This window comes from Phyllobates terribilis, unplaced genomic scaffold (assembly GCF_046119375.1).
Source record: "Phyllobates terribilis strain yellow unplaced genomic scaffold, ASM4611937v1 Scaffold_2__4_contigs__length_985480577, whole genome shotgun sequence".
Taxonomy (NCBI): Eukaryota; Metazoa; Chordata; class Amphibia; order Anura; family Dendrobatidae; genus Phyllobates; species Phyllobates terribilis.
The window spans coordinates 407928228-407943482 of NW_027362762.1; positions in this window are offsets into that span (position 1 = coordinate 407928228).

Genomic DNA, 15255 nt, shown 5'->3' on the forward strand with positions numbered 1-15255 from the left:
AAATACTCCTCCACACCTTGGGCTATGTTCACACGTAGAGTTTTTGATGCGTTTTTTGCACTTTGAATTGCTTTCAACCAAGACAAATGCATTCACCAGGAAATGTCATTTTAACATTTTACAACCTTATCTGGCCATGTGGTGTGTGACACATCACCAGACACATGCATACAGTGCTGAAAAGACATGGGAACAGCATGGGGAAGACCTATGGAAGCATCTCTGATTCCCAGGTCACTGCCTAAAAGTGTACCCATCATAAGTGATCCATGGCGCATGCGAAGATGCCTCCCGCCATGCACCTGTCATTGCAGACTTGCAACAATCACCGTCCACATCCTTGTCCCACTGGAGCATTCAGTTGTCCCTACCCCATTCCTTGGCGCAAGTATGCAGGTAGCCACCCTCCCACCCACAGGCTGCGATACTATACTGCCAAATTTTTGACAGCTGCTTGCACTTGAAATATGGCATTTTAGGCTCATGGAGGCGGAAGCTTTTCACAGCCTCATGCCAGCGGCGGCCGGGTGTCCATACTCGGTCCCCAGCCACCACTATATTTCCCGGTATCACCTCCGCCTTCCACAAGCATGGGTCCCACAACATTACCCGTGCCCTCCCTACGCACTTACTGGGAAGGACTGCCTAACCACAAACACGTGGACAGGTGAATGTGGCCAGGGACGGTACGGAGCCAGTCCACAACTTTTTTGCTAAGAGTTGTATTTAGCTCAGTGAAAGGACTGCCATAGAGGGAAACCCTGCGTGTCATTTCTCCCAGGAAGTCCTGTAATTGAGCTTGTTGCAGAAGCAATGTCAGCCTGTCCAACATCAACTCGCTCTTGTCGGTGGTGCTTTGACACACACAACTTTCTTTGTGCATTTAATTTCTTGAATACAGAGTTGGACAATGGCCTGATCTGTAATGTGTTTTGAGAAATAACATGCATAAACATGGCCAATCCACATTAAAAAAGCAGCCAAAGAGTGTCCAGGAACCTTCCCCCACACTTTTCTTAGCCAGGGCTGCTTTTCGGCAGAGTTGGATGGGCCCACCAGAGAACCGGAGACTCCTCCGGCGGGCCCTGGCTTCTCCTTCAGAAGAGTTCACAGTGCTGAGGTGAGGCCATGATGATGATAGAGGCCACCATCTGCTTAGTTTTCTGTTACTTTGAATGCAAGTGCGAGTATGCAGCCAGCCACCCACAGGCCGCAACACTAAACTGCCAGATTTCTGGGCAGCTCTTTGCACTTGAAATATGGCCTTTTAAGTGCATGGAGGCGGAAGCTTTTCACAACCTCATGCCGGCGGCGGCCGGGTGTCCATACTCGGTCCCCAGCCACCACTATATTTCCCAGTATCGCCTCCACTTTCCACAAGCACGGGTCCCACAGCATTACCCGTGCCCTCCCCAGTTCACTTACTGGGAAGGACCGCCTAACCACAAACACGTGGACAGGTGAATGTGACCAGGGACGGTACGGAGCCAGTCCACAACTTTTTTAACTGAGAGTTGTATTTAGCTAGGTAAAAGGACTGGCATAGAGGGAAACCATATGTACCCTGCATGTCATTTCTCGCAGGAAGTCCTGTAATTGAGCTTGTTGCAGAAGCAATGGCAGCCCGTCCAACATCATCTCGCACTTTGACACACACATATTTTTCTTTGCGCATTTAATTTCTTGAATACAGAGTTGGACCATGGCTTGATCTGTAATGCGTTTTGAGTAGTGTTGAGCGAGCACTAAAATGCTCGGGTGCTCGAAGCTCGGCCGAGCTCACTGTGATACTCGGGTGCTCGACCCAAGCAACGAGCCCAATGTTAGTCTATGGGAGACCCGAACATTTTTGCGGCGGCTCCCCCGGCAGTCTATAGAAAGCCTAAAAAGTGCCCAAAACGATAGTAACAGTGCTCAAATGACATGGGGACAGCATGGGGATCGCCCCTGGAAGCATTTCTGACCCCCAGGTCACTGCTGTCAACAACGTGGTCAGAGGTATTAAGCCACTTTTACAGGCTCGCAATAAAACGTTCAAAAACGAAAGTGAAAGTGCTTTCCTGTGAAATATGTTAACCCCTTAACGACCATGGGTCTTTCTGTTTTCGTGTTTTCCTTTTTTGCTCCCCTTCTTCCCAGTGCCAGAACTTTTTTAATTTTCGTTCAATATGGCCATGTGAGGGCTTATTTTTTGCGAGACGAGTTGTACTTTTAAACAACATCATTGGTTTTACCATATCGTGTGCTGGAAAATGGGAAAAAAATTCCAAGTGCAGTGAAACTGCAAAAAAAATGCAATTCCACAGTTGTTTTTTGGGTCCTTTTTTTACCACGTTCACAGATTGCTAAAACTGACCAGCCATCATTATTTTCCAGGTCGTTACGAGTTCATAGACACCAAACATGTATAGGTTCTTTTTTATTTAAGTGGTGAAAAAAAAATCCAAAGCTTGCTTAAAAAAACAAAAAAAAATGACGCCATTTTCCGAGACCCTTAGCTTCTCCATTTTTCGGGATCTGGGGCCAGGTGAGGGCTTATTTTTTGCGTGCCGGGCTGACGTTTTTATTGATACCATTTTGGGGTAGATCCGATGTTTTGATCGCCCGTTATTGCATTTTATTGCAAAGTTGTAGCGACCAAAAAAACTTAATTCTGGCGTTTAAAATTTTTTTCTCGTTACGCCGTTTACTGATTGTATTAATTCTTCTTTTATATTGATAGATCGGGCGATTCTGAACGCGGCGATACCAAATATGTGTATGTGTTTTTTTTTTATATATATATATATTTTATTTTGAATGGGGCGAAAGGGGGGTGACTTAAACTTTTATATATTTTTTATTTTTTTTATTTTTTTAAAAACTTTTTTTTTACACTTTCTGCTTGCTTCTATAGTCTCCAGAGGAGACTAGAAGCAGCAGTTGTCTGATTGCTTCTACTGCATACAAGCGATGAGCAGATCGCTTGTATGCAGGAGAAATGCTCACTTGCTATGAGCGCTGACCACTAGGTGGCGCTCATAGCAATTGAGACATGACAACCACAGGCGTCTGCTGCAGACCCTGAGTTGTCATGCCCACCCATTGGTGACCCGCGATCACGTGACGGGGTCACTGATGGGCGAGGCTTAGGACTCCCGGAAGCGCGAGTTAAATGCCACTGTCAGAGATTTAACATGTTAACAGCCGCGGGTGGATTGCGATTCCAATAATCAGCTGACATGTGCTCGCTTCAGTGCGGGCTCACCGCCGGAGCCCCCGCTGAACCGGCCTTCCCGACCTGGTGCGTACTATTACTGACCAGGTCGGAAAGGGGTTAAGGAACATCCTTTCCAGGGTAAAGACTTGTGTATAAGGTAAAATAAATAACCAAAAACAAAAATACTCCTCCACACCTTGGGCTATGTTCACAAGTAGCATTTTTTATGCGTTTTTGCACGTTTGTATTGCTTTCAACCGTGACAAATGCATTCACCGGGAAATGTCATTTTAACATTTTACAACCTTATCTGGCCATGTGCTGTGTGACACATGCATACAGTGCTAAAAAGACATGGGAACAGCATGGGGAAGACCCCTGGAAGCATCTCTGATACCCAGGTCACTGCCTAAAAGTGTGCCCATCAGAAGTGATCCTTGCCGCATCAGAAGATGCAGACTTGCAACTATCCCCGTGCAAGTCCTTGTCCCAGGGTAGTGTTCAATTGTACCTCCCCCATAACTTGCAATACAAGCGCAAGTATGCAGCCTGCCAGCCTCCCACCTCCAGGCTGCAATACCATACTGCTAGCTTGCTTGCACTTGAAATTGGGCCTTTTAGGCATGTGGAGGTGGAATCTGGTCACCACGTCATGGCTGCGTCGGTAGCCTGGTATTCATACTCAGTCCCCAGCCGCCCGGCGGCCGGGTGTCCACGCTTGGTCCCCAGCCGCCAGGGGGCGGCCGGGTGTCCATACTCAGTCCCCAGCCGCCCCGCGGCCGGGTGCCCACACACAGTCTCCAGCCGCGTGGGGGTGGCCGGGTGTCCATAAACGGTCTCCAGCCGCCCCTAATTGTCCCGGTGCGCCTTATACACAAGCGCGCATACCAAAACATTACCTGTGCCCTCCCCAGTGCATTTAGTGGGAAGGACAGCCTAACCACAAACACGTGGACAAGTGAATGTTGCCAGGAATGGTCCATCTCACTGACGCCTTCACACTGGGTTAATATTGTGGAAGCCGGGACACAGTTGGACACTGGGATGCAACACGTCCTCCAGACATAGAGGATTGCGGGTCCTGGGTCAATCAGGCTTCAACACAAAGTTCAGAAGGTAGACAGCAGCAGTGGTCGGCCTCCTACACAACGAGTAAATTATTCATGATCATGAGGCCATCCACCTCCTTAGCTTTCTGTTCCTTGGAATGCAAGCGCATGTATGTAGTAGCAGCTAGGCCTGAGGTGGTCAGCGTTTTGGCGCATATTCTACCTCCTTCAAGGATTGCTGCATGTTTTCCTGCTACTCTCCCAGTTCTATGACTCCCGTTAAAACAAAGCTTCAGGTGATGAATGATGGATGAGGTGGTGGCAAAGGAGAAAGAGCAGGAGGAACAGGGACCATTCACATCAATATCAGGCCAGCCAACCACACATGTCTTGTAGGATATGTTTCTGTACCAAAAGGAGCGGTTCAGGTACACAGTTATAAGGCATACAGTGAATGCAATGCCTACCAAAAATTTCGAGGCACTCCAATGCCCCTTGGAAGTAGCATGGAGGTCAGAGGGCCTTAACTAAACCGTTTTTTCCATTTATAGCAACTTGGTCTCCTGTACACTGTTGGCCTAAGCAGGGAATGGAAGGCTTTCCAAAAATTATTAGGCACTGCAATGCCCCTTGAAACCGACGTGGATTACAGCGTATTAAAAACCTTCTACCCATTATTGGGGAGTGGGTCTCCCTTAGTGTTTGCCTATGCATTGAAAAGCAAAAGCTGACAAAAATTAGGAGGAAATGCAATGCCCGTTGCAAGAGTCGTGGAGGTTAGAGGTAATTAAAAACAACATGTCAATGCCCCTTGGAAGAGCTGTGGAGTTTAGAGTGGTTTAACAAGACGGTTTTAATGCCCCTTAGAAGAGACATGGAGTTCAGAGTGGTTTAACAAGACAGTTTTAATGCCCCTTGGAAGAGATGTGGAGGTCACAGTAGCTTAACAAGATGGTTTTAATGCCCCTTGGAAGAGACGTGGAGTTCAGAGTGGTTTAACAAGACAGTTTTAATGCCCCTTGGAAGAGTGGTGGAGGTCGCAGTGGAATAAAAAGACAATATCAATGCCCCTTGGAAGAGTGGTGGAGGTTACAGTGGAATAAAAAGACAATATCAATGCCCCGTGGAAGAGACGTGGAGGTCACAGTATCTTAACAAGACGGCTTTAATGCCCCTTGGAAGAGTGGTGGAGGTCGTAGTGGAATAAAAAGACAATATCAATGCCCCTTGGAAGAGTGGTGGAGGTTACAGTGGAATAAAAAGACAATATCAACTCCCTGTGGAAGAGACGTGGAGGTCACAGTAGCTTAACAAGACGCTTTTAATGCCCCTTGGAAGAGTGGTGGAGGTCGCAGTGGAATAAAAAGACAATATTAACGACCCCTGTAAGAGACGTGGAGGTCACAGTAGCTTAGCAAGACGATTTTAATGCCCCTTACAAGAGCCATGCAGTACAGCATATTAAAAACATTGTTCCCATTATTGGGGAGTGCGTCTCCCATAGTCTTTGCCTATGCCTTTCAAGCAAAAGCTGTGAAAAATTAGGACAGAGGAACTTGCAATGCTGGCAACATGGACCACGGTCACCCTGGTGGTATAGTGGTCGTGGAGGCTGAGGATACGGAGAAGAGCAAAAAACAGCCGAAATGAGGAAGCGTATACCCATGGATGTGACGCGATGCATGGGAATACACCTTCCGAAATAACACAGTGGATTTGACTTTATGTTACTCTGCTGTCATTTGGTGGTGATGAGAAGTCTGGCCCAATCCAGCCCTTGTTCATTTTTATAAGGGTCAGCTTGTCAGCGTTGTCAGTTGACAGGCGAGTGCGCTTATCAGTTATAATTCCCCCAGCGGCACTAAAAACACGCTCCGATAACACGCTAGCGGCATTGCAGGCCAGGACCTCCAAGGCATACAGAGTGAGTTCATTCCAAGTGTCCAGCTTGGATACCCAATAATTAAAAGGCACAGAGGAATCACGGAGGATGCTGGTATGATCGGCAAGGTACTCCCTCACCATCTTTTGAAACTTTCCACTCCTTGTGAGAGTACCCTGCGCCTCAGGGCCTGTAAGCTGGGCAGGTCTCAGAAAACTGTCCTAGAACATTGACAGTGTTCCCCTGCCTCTGCTGGATTGGAGTTGCGTCTCTCTCGCCTGTATGCCTTAGTTGGGCAGCGAACTGTGACCTCTGCTGCTACCGTGTTCAGATGGGAATTTTTTTAATAGTTCTGCAGCAAGGGCCTTCTGGTACTGCCCCATTTTTGTAGACCTCTCCAACTCAGGAATAAGAGAGTGAAAGTTCTCCTTGTAGAGGGGGTCTAAAAGTGTCATCAACCAGTAATGACTGTCACCCAACATTTTGACAATGCGAGGGTCACGGTTAAGGGAGCGTAACATAAAGTCAGCCATGGGTGCCAGACGGGTAACGGGCAAGACTTCCGTGTCCTCACCAAGATGACGACTGATAGTGTTGAGCGATCACTAAAATGCTCGCGTGCTCGAAGCTCGGGCCGAGCTTACCGTGATACTCGGGTGCTCGACCCGAGCAACGAGCCCAATGTTAGTCCATGAGAGACCTGAGCATTTTTGCGGCAGCACCCCCGGCAGTCTGTAGAAAGCCTAACAAGTGCCCAAAACGATTGTGACAGTGCTCAAAAGACATGGGGACAGCATGGGGATCGCCCCTGGAAGCATTTCTGACCCCCAGGTCACTGCTGTCAACAACGTGGTCAGAGATATTAAGCCACTTTTGCGGGCTCACAATAAAACGTTCAAAAACAAAACTGAAACGGTTTTCCTGTGAAATATGTTAAGGAATTTCCTTTCCAGGGTAAAAACTTATAAGGTAAAATAAATAACCAAAAACAAAAATTATTCTCCACACCTTGGGCTACGTTCACAAGTAGCATTTTTCATGCGTTTTTGCACTTTTGTATTGCTTTCAACCGTGACAAATGCGTTCACCGGGAAATGTCATTTTAACATTTTACAACCTTATCTGGCCATGTGCTGTGTGACACATGCATACAGTGCTGAAAAGACAAGGGATCAGCATGGGGAAGACCCCTGGAAGCATCTCTGACCCCCAGGTCACTGTCTAAAAGTGTGCCAATCAGAAGTGATCCTTGCCGCATCAGAAGATGCAGACTTGCAACTATCCCCGTGCAAGTCCTTGTCCCAGGGCAGTGTTCAATTGTACCTCCCCCATTCCTTGCAATGCAAGCGAAAATATGCAGCCAACCACCCACCCACCCGCAGGCTGCAATACCATACTGCTAGCTTTCTCTTGAAATGGGGCCTTTTAGTTTGGAGGAGGCCGAAGCTGGCCACTACCTCATGGCCGCTTCGGCAGCGAGGTATCCATACTCTGTCCCCAGCCGCCCGGCAGCCGTGTGTCCACGCTCGGTCCACAGCCGCCAGGTGGCGGCCAGGTGTCCATACTCGGTCCCCAGCCACCCTGATTTCTCCTGTCACCTTCCCCCACACTTTTCTTAGCCTGGCCTGCTTTAGGGCAGCATTGGACGAGCCCACCAGAGAACCAGACTCCTCCGGTGGGCCCTGGCTTCTCCATCAGGGGAGTTGAGAGTGCATAGGTGAGGAGCATGATGATGATGATAGAAGTTAGCATCTGCGTTGTTTTCTTGGAATGCAAGCGCATGTATGTAGTAGCTGATGAGCCTGAGGTGGTCCGCGTTTTGGCGCATATCCTACCTCCTCCGAGGATTGCTGGATGTTTTCCTGCTACTATCCCAGTTCTATGACTACCCTTAAAACAAAGCTTCAGGTGATAAATGATGGATGAGGTGGTGGCAAAGGAGAAAGAGCAGGAGGAACAGGGACCATTCACATCAATATCAGGCCAGTCAACCAGATATGTCTTGTAGGATATGTTTCTGGAACAAAAGGAGCGGTTCGGCTACACAGTTATAGGGCATACAGTGAGTGCAATGCCTACCAAAAATTTCGAGCCACTCCAATGCCCATTGGAAATGACATGGAGGTCAGAGGGCGTTAACTAAACCTTTTTTTCGATTTATAGCAACTGGGTCTCCCGTGCACTGTTGGCCTAAGCAGTGAATGGAAGGCTTTCCAAAAATTATGAGGAACTGCAATGCCCCTTACAAGAGCCTTGTGTGGCACCCCAGGGGTCTGGTCACCACAGTAATAGAGATATTATGTCGGAGAGCAAGTGGGAGGTTTCCTGGTCAGGATCCCTTAAACATGCAACATCCTCCTGCCCCAGTCCTGGGAGGGGAGAATTCTGCCCTTTTGAACTGGATCTGGGGCGGGGTTGAGTGAGTCAGAGAACAGTCAGAGTCAGAGTGAGAGCAAGGGAAAGTAACAGCAAGGAGCTCTGTAGGAGCTAGGAGCTAAAGATCAGGGGCTGGAAGCTGAGCAGAGTTCGCCCTGGCAGAAGACAATAGGAACCGGACACAGGAGTCCGAAGCTGTGAGGACTTATATATCCAGCAGCAGAAACCAGCCGGCAGGGGATTTCAGGTCCTCTGGCCATAGAAGTCCGGAGGCTCAGTCACAAGCAAGGGACCAGCACCGCCGTCGTGGAGCGGAGGCTAACAGAAGGCCCCAAGTCACCAGCCATATGGGTGAGCACTACACGGTACACTCAGGGACGTGGGCTACTTCTACCTGCTTACAGCAAGGTAGCCAGGAAGAGTGCAGACAGACGGGGAGGCCTACAACTCCACCTGGCCAGGGGAACTCCTGCTTGCTCACAGACTGACCAGGCCTCTTATGCTAGCCAGTACTCCCGGGAGGGTCTACCTTATAATCATCAGTAAAGACCCTGAACTGCACTGCAAAGACTCTGAGTCGTTCCTGCTGCGCTCGTGCACCATAACCCCCATCATCCACACTCACTGCCCTGAGGCTATACTCCTCCCGATGGGAGTTATCCCATTCTATGCTGCGCACACAACACCAGCCTCAGCGGTCTGCCTCGCAGCGGTGGTACTCCCTGACCGCAATCCACGGGTGGCACAGTCGGACAATTAACCTCAAAACCTAAGAAAGACTGCCACTGGTTTGACCAGCCTGAGCCACGGGACCGGGTCACCGCCACGGAGACAACAGACCCCAGAGACCTGGCAACGGGGTATCCCACACACGTGTACACATGGCCCAGGGGGCGCGTCACATGCAGTACAGCATATTACAAACATAAGTCCCATTATTGGGGAGTGGGTGTCCCATAGTATTTGCTTATGCCTTGCAAGCAAATTCTGCCAAAAATTAGGACGGAGCAACTTGCAATGCCCCTTACAAGAGCCATGCAGTACAGCATGTTACAAACATAAGTCCTATTATTGGGGAGTGGGTCTCCCATAGTATTTGTTTATGCTTTCCCAGCAAAAGCTGCCAAAAATTAGTACGGAGCAACTTGCAATGCCCCTTACAAGAGCCATGCAGTACAGCATATTACAAACATAAGTCCCATTATTGGGGAGTGGGTCTCCCATATTATTTGCTTATGCTTTCCCAGCAAAAGCTGCCAAAAATTAGGATGGAGAAACTTGCAATGCCCCTTACAAGAGCCATGCAGTACAGCATATTACAAACATAAGTCCCATTATTGGGGAGTGGGTGTCCCATGTTATTTGCTTATGCTTTCCCAGCAAAAGCTGCCAAAAATTAGGACGGAGCAACTTGCAATGCCCCTTACAAGAGCCATGCAGTACAGCATATTACAAACATAAGTCCCATTATTGGGGAGTGGGTGTCCCATAGTATTTGCTTATGCCGTGCAAGCAAAAGCTGCCAAAAATTAGGACGGAGCAACTTGCAATGCCCCTTACAAGAGCCATGCAGTACAGCATATTACAAACATAAGTCCCATTATTGGGGAGTGGGTCTCCCATAGAATTTGCTTATGCTTTCCCAGCAAAAGCTGCCAAAAATTAGGACGGAGCAACTTGCAATGCCCCTTACAAGAGCCATGCAGTTCAGCATATTACAAACATAAGTCCCATTATTGGGGAGTGGGTGTCCCATAGTATTTGCTTATGCCTTGCAAGCAAAAGCTGCCAAAAATTAGGACGGAGCAACTTGCAATGCCCCTTACAAGAGCCATGCAGTACAGCATATTACAAACATAAGTCCCATTATTGGGCAGTGGGTCTCCCATAGTATTTGCTTATGCTTTCCCAGCAAAAGCTGCCAAAAATTAGTACGGAGCAACTTGCAATGCCCCTTACAAGAGCCATGCAGTACAGCATATTACAAACGTAAGTCCCATTATTGGGCAGTGGGTCTCCCATAGTATTTGCTTATGCTTTCCCAGCAAAAGCTGCCAAAAATTAGGACGGAGCTACTTGCAATGCCCCTTACTAGAGCCATGCAGTACAGCATATTACAAACATAAGTCCCATTATTGGGGAGTGGGTCTCCCATAGTATTTGCTTATGCTTTCTCAGCAAAAGCTGCCAAAAATTAGGAAGGAGCAACTTGCAATGCCCCTTACAAGAGCCATGCAGTACAGCATATTACAAACATAAGTCTCATTGTTGGGTAGGGGGGGGGCCATGGTATTTGCTTATGCTTTCCCAGCAAAAGCTGCCAAAAATTAGGATGGAGCAACTTGCAATGCCCCTTACAAGAGCCATGCAGTACAGCATATTACAAACATAAGTCCCATTATTGGGGAGTGGGTGTCCCATGGTATTTGCTTATGCTTTCCAAGCAAAAGCTGCCAAAAATTAGGACGGAGCAACTTGCAATGCCCCTTACAAGAGCCATACAGTACACCATATTACAAACATAAGTCCCATTATTGGGGAATGGGTGTCCCATAGTATTTGCTTATGCCTTGCAAGCAAAAGCTGCCAAAAATAAGGACGGAGGAACTTGCAATGCTGGCACCCTGGTGGTATAGTGGTGGTGGAGGCTCAGGATAAGGAGAAGAAGATTAAACAGCCGAAACGAGGAAGCGTATACCCATGTGTGGGTGTGAAGTGGTGCATGTGAATACACCTCCCGAAATAACACAGTGGATTTGACTTTATGTTACTCTGCTGTCATTTGGTGGTGATGAGAAGTCTGGCCCAATCCAGCCCTTGTTCATTTTGATAAGGGTCAGCTTGTCAGCATTGTCAGTTGACAGGCGAGTGCGCTTATCAGTTATAATTCCCCCAGCGGCTCTAAAAACACGCTCCAATAACACGCTAGCGGCAGGGCAGGCCAGGACCTCCAAGGCGTACAGAGCAAGTTCATTCCAAGTGTCCAGCTTGGATACCCAATAATTAAAAGGCACAGAGGAATCACGGAGGACGCTGGTACGATCGGCAAGGTACTCCCTCACCATCTTTTGAAACTTTCCACTCCTTGTGAGAGTACCCCGCGCCTCAGGGCCTGTAAGCTGGGCGGGTGTCAGAAAACTGTCCCAGAACGTTGACAGTGTTCCCCTGCCTTTGCTGGATTGGAGTTGCATCTCTCTCGCCTGTACGCCTTGGTTGGGCAACGAACTGTGACCTCTGCCACTAGCGTGTTCAGATGGGAATTTTTTTAAGAGTTCTGCAGCAAGGGCCTTCTGGTATTGCCCCATTTTTGTAGACCTCTCCACCTCAGGAATAAGAGAGTGAAAGTTCTCCTTGTAGCGGGGGTCTACAAGAGTCACCAACCAGTAATGACTGTCACCCAACATTTTGACAACGCGAGGGTCACGGTTAAGGCAGCGTAACATAAAGTCAGTCATGCGTGCCAGACTGGTAACGGGCAAGATTTCCGTGTCCTCACCAAGATGACGACTGACCATGCTCTCCTCCTCCTCTTCTTCTTCCTCCTCCCCCCTGTCCTCAGGCCACCCACGCTGAACCGACGTTATGACACTTGTACAGGTACTACCGTCTACAACGCATGATAGCAGCTCCTGTTCTTCCTCCTCCTCCTCCTCCTCCTCCTCTCCCTCATTGTCCCCCAATGCACGTTGGGATGAGATGAGGCTGGGCTGTGTGTAATCACCCGCTACGGCTTCTTGATCCATCTCATCATACTCTGGCTGCAATGCCTCCTCTTTAATTCTCTGCAGAGAGCGTTGCAAAAGACAGACAAGTGGGATGCTGATGCTAATGATGGCGTCATCGCCACTCACCATCTTGGTGGCCTCCTCAAAGTTTGTCAGGATGGTACATATGTCAGACATCCAGGTCCACTCCTGAGGTCTTATGTGTGGAGTCTGACCTGAATATCGATGGCCTTGTTGCAGCTGGTACTCCACAACTGCTCTCTTCTGCTCACAAATCCTTTGCAACATGTGGAGGCTAGAGTTCCAACGTGTGGGGACATCACACACCAGTCGGTGTGCCGGAAGCTGCAAACGCTGCTGCAACACAGCAAGGGCGGTGGAAGCTGTAGCCGACTTGCGAAAATGAGCTGACAGGCGGCGTACTTTTACGAGCAGATCTGGGAACTCGGGGCACGATTTAAGAAACCGCTGAACCACGAGGTTAAGCACATGAGCCAGGCATGATACGTGTGTGATCTCACCTCGCCTCAGAGCCGCCACCAGGTTACGGCCATTGTCACACACGACCATACCGGGATGTAGGTTCAGCGGTCTCAGCCACAGATCTGCCTGCTCTTTCACAGCTGTCCACAACTCACAAGCAGTGTGAGGTTTATCACCTAAGTTTATGAGTTTCAGCACAGCCTGTTGCCACTTGGCGGAGGCAGTACTGCAATGCTTCCAGCTTGTAACTGATGTGGTGATATCTGAGATGGAGGCTGAACATGAGGAGGAGGAGGAGGAGGATGCGCAGGAGCTGTACACTGTGGGGGCAACTCTGACTGACATAAGGCCCGCAATCCTCGGTGTGGGGAGGATGTGTTCCGTCCCAAGGTCCGACTGGGTCCCGGCTTCCACTATGTTTACCCAGTGTGCCGTCAGAGAGATGTACCGTCCCTGGACACAAGCACTTGACCACGTGTCCGTTGTCAGGTGGACTCTCCCAGTAACTGCGTTGTTGAGGGCACGGCAGATGCTTTGGGACACGTGCTTGTGTAGTGCGGGGATGGCACACCGGGCAAAATAGTGTCGGCTGGGGACCGAGTACCGAGGGACAGCCACCGCCACAAGATTGCGGAAGGATTCAGTCTCCACCAGACTAAAAGGCAGCATTTCCAATGCAAGCAGTCGTGAAATGTGCGAATTTAGGACTGTGGCCTGTGGGGCGTTAGCTGCGAATTTCCGCTTTCGTTCAAAGGTCTGGGATATGGACAATTGAACGCTGCGGTGGGATGTGGACGTGGACGTTGATGCTGTTTCTTGAGAAACTGCCATAACAAGTGAAGACTGAGAGGAGGGGGCATCTTGACATGCAGTATGGACAGGGGATTGCCTTGCACACACAACAGGGGGTTCTATTGCACGCACAACAGTGGAAGAAGCAGTGGTGACACCCGCTGACACTGGTCATGGACCCTGGGTTTCGCCCCACAAAGTCGGGTGCTTTGCTGCCATGTGCCTGATCATGCTGGTGGTGGTCAGGCTGGTAGTTTTGTCACCCCTGCTGATGCTGGCATGGCAGGTGGAACATATGGCCTTTTTGGAGTTATCAGCAGAGTCTTTAAAAAAATTCCAGACTCTGGAAGACCTACTGCTTGTACTGGCAACGTCCCTCGTGTTGGTGTTACGGGGAACGGTTGCCTGCCTTCTGTCTGCGGCCACCACACTGCTTCTTCCTGCCTGTTGGGGTACTCTGCCTCCCTCCCCCTGTGTGCTGCTGGCCTCACTCTGCATGTCCTCCTTCCACGTTGGGTCAGTTACTAGATCATCCACCACCTCCTCCTCTTCCACTTGCGCACCACGATCCTCCTCCTCACTTCCTGGCAATTGTGTCTCGTCATCGTCCACCTCTTGTGACAGATTGCCAACGTTGACTTCCTGTGGCCGTGGCTGTTCAAATATTTGGGCATAGCAACATGGGATCTCCTCTTCCTCCACTTCAAGCGTATCAGGCGAGGGGCCCAAATATGGAAAATGGACCAGTGAACAGCTCTTCAGAGTGTCCAAGTGTGGGATCACTTGCTGCCTGACGACACTCGGCATGATGGGAGGAAGGAGCATCAGGGTGAGGAGGAGTATGCGGTCGAGACTCACGGCTACTAAGAGTTGACCGTGTGGAAGACAAACCGGAGGTGGTGGTGCCCAGGTAACTGGAAGTATTGTCTGCTATCCAATTAATAACCTGTTCACACTGATCAGTTCTCAATACTGGTGTTGTTCTGTGCTTCCCTAGTAATTCGGTCAAGAAGTGGGAGCGAGAAGATGTGGCTGTTGGTTGTGGCACATTTTTACCTTGGCCACGACCCCGTCCTCTGCATGAACCATCACCAGAACGTCCACTTCCACGTCCCTTGCCACGCGCCTTGCCCATTGTAAATGAAGTAAAATAGCTTACACTTGCACTATCAATGGAAAAAGGGTAATAAAGAGTAGATTAGAACCGTGGAAGAGGAAAACCACAGTTATTGTTTACTGGGGTATACCACACTTTTTTAAATAGAGATATTTGCGGCTGAACAGTGAGCGACACACTCAAACTGCTTTTTTTTTAGATACCAAAGGCCCAAAACTGGATAGTACAGCGATTTGACCCGTGGAACTGCGAAACCACACTGGGATGTCAGGCCTACACAAGACTATTTTCAACAGATATATTTTTGTGTCACAACAGTCAGGAGACACTACTGTTTTTCTTTACGGAAAAAACTACCAAAAGCTGAATAATAGAGATTTTTTACCGTGAGATGGCAAAACCACAGTTATTGTTTACTGGGGTATACCACACTTTTTTAAATAGAGATATTTGCGGCTGAACAGTGAGCGACACACTCAAACTGCTTTTTTTTTAGATACCAAAGGCCCAAAACTGGATAGTACAGCGATTTGACCCATGGAACTGCGAAACCACACTGGGATGTCGGGCCTACACAAGACGATTTTCAACAGATATATTTTTGTGTCACAACAGTCAGGAGACACTACTGT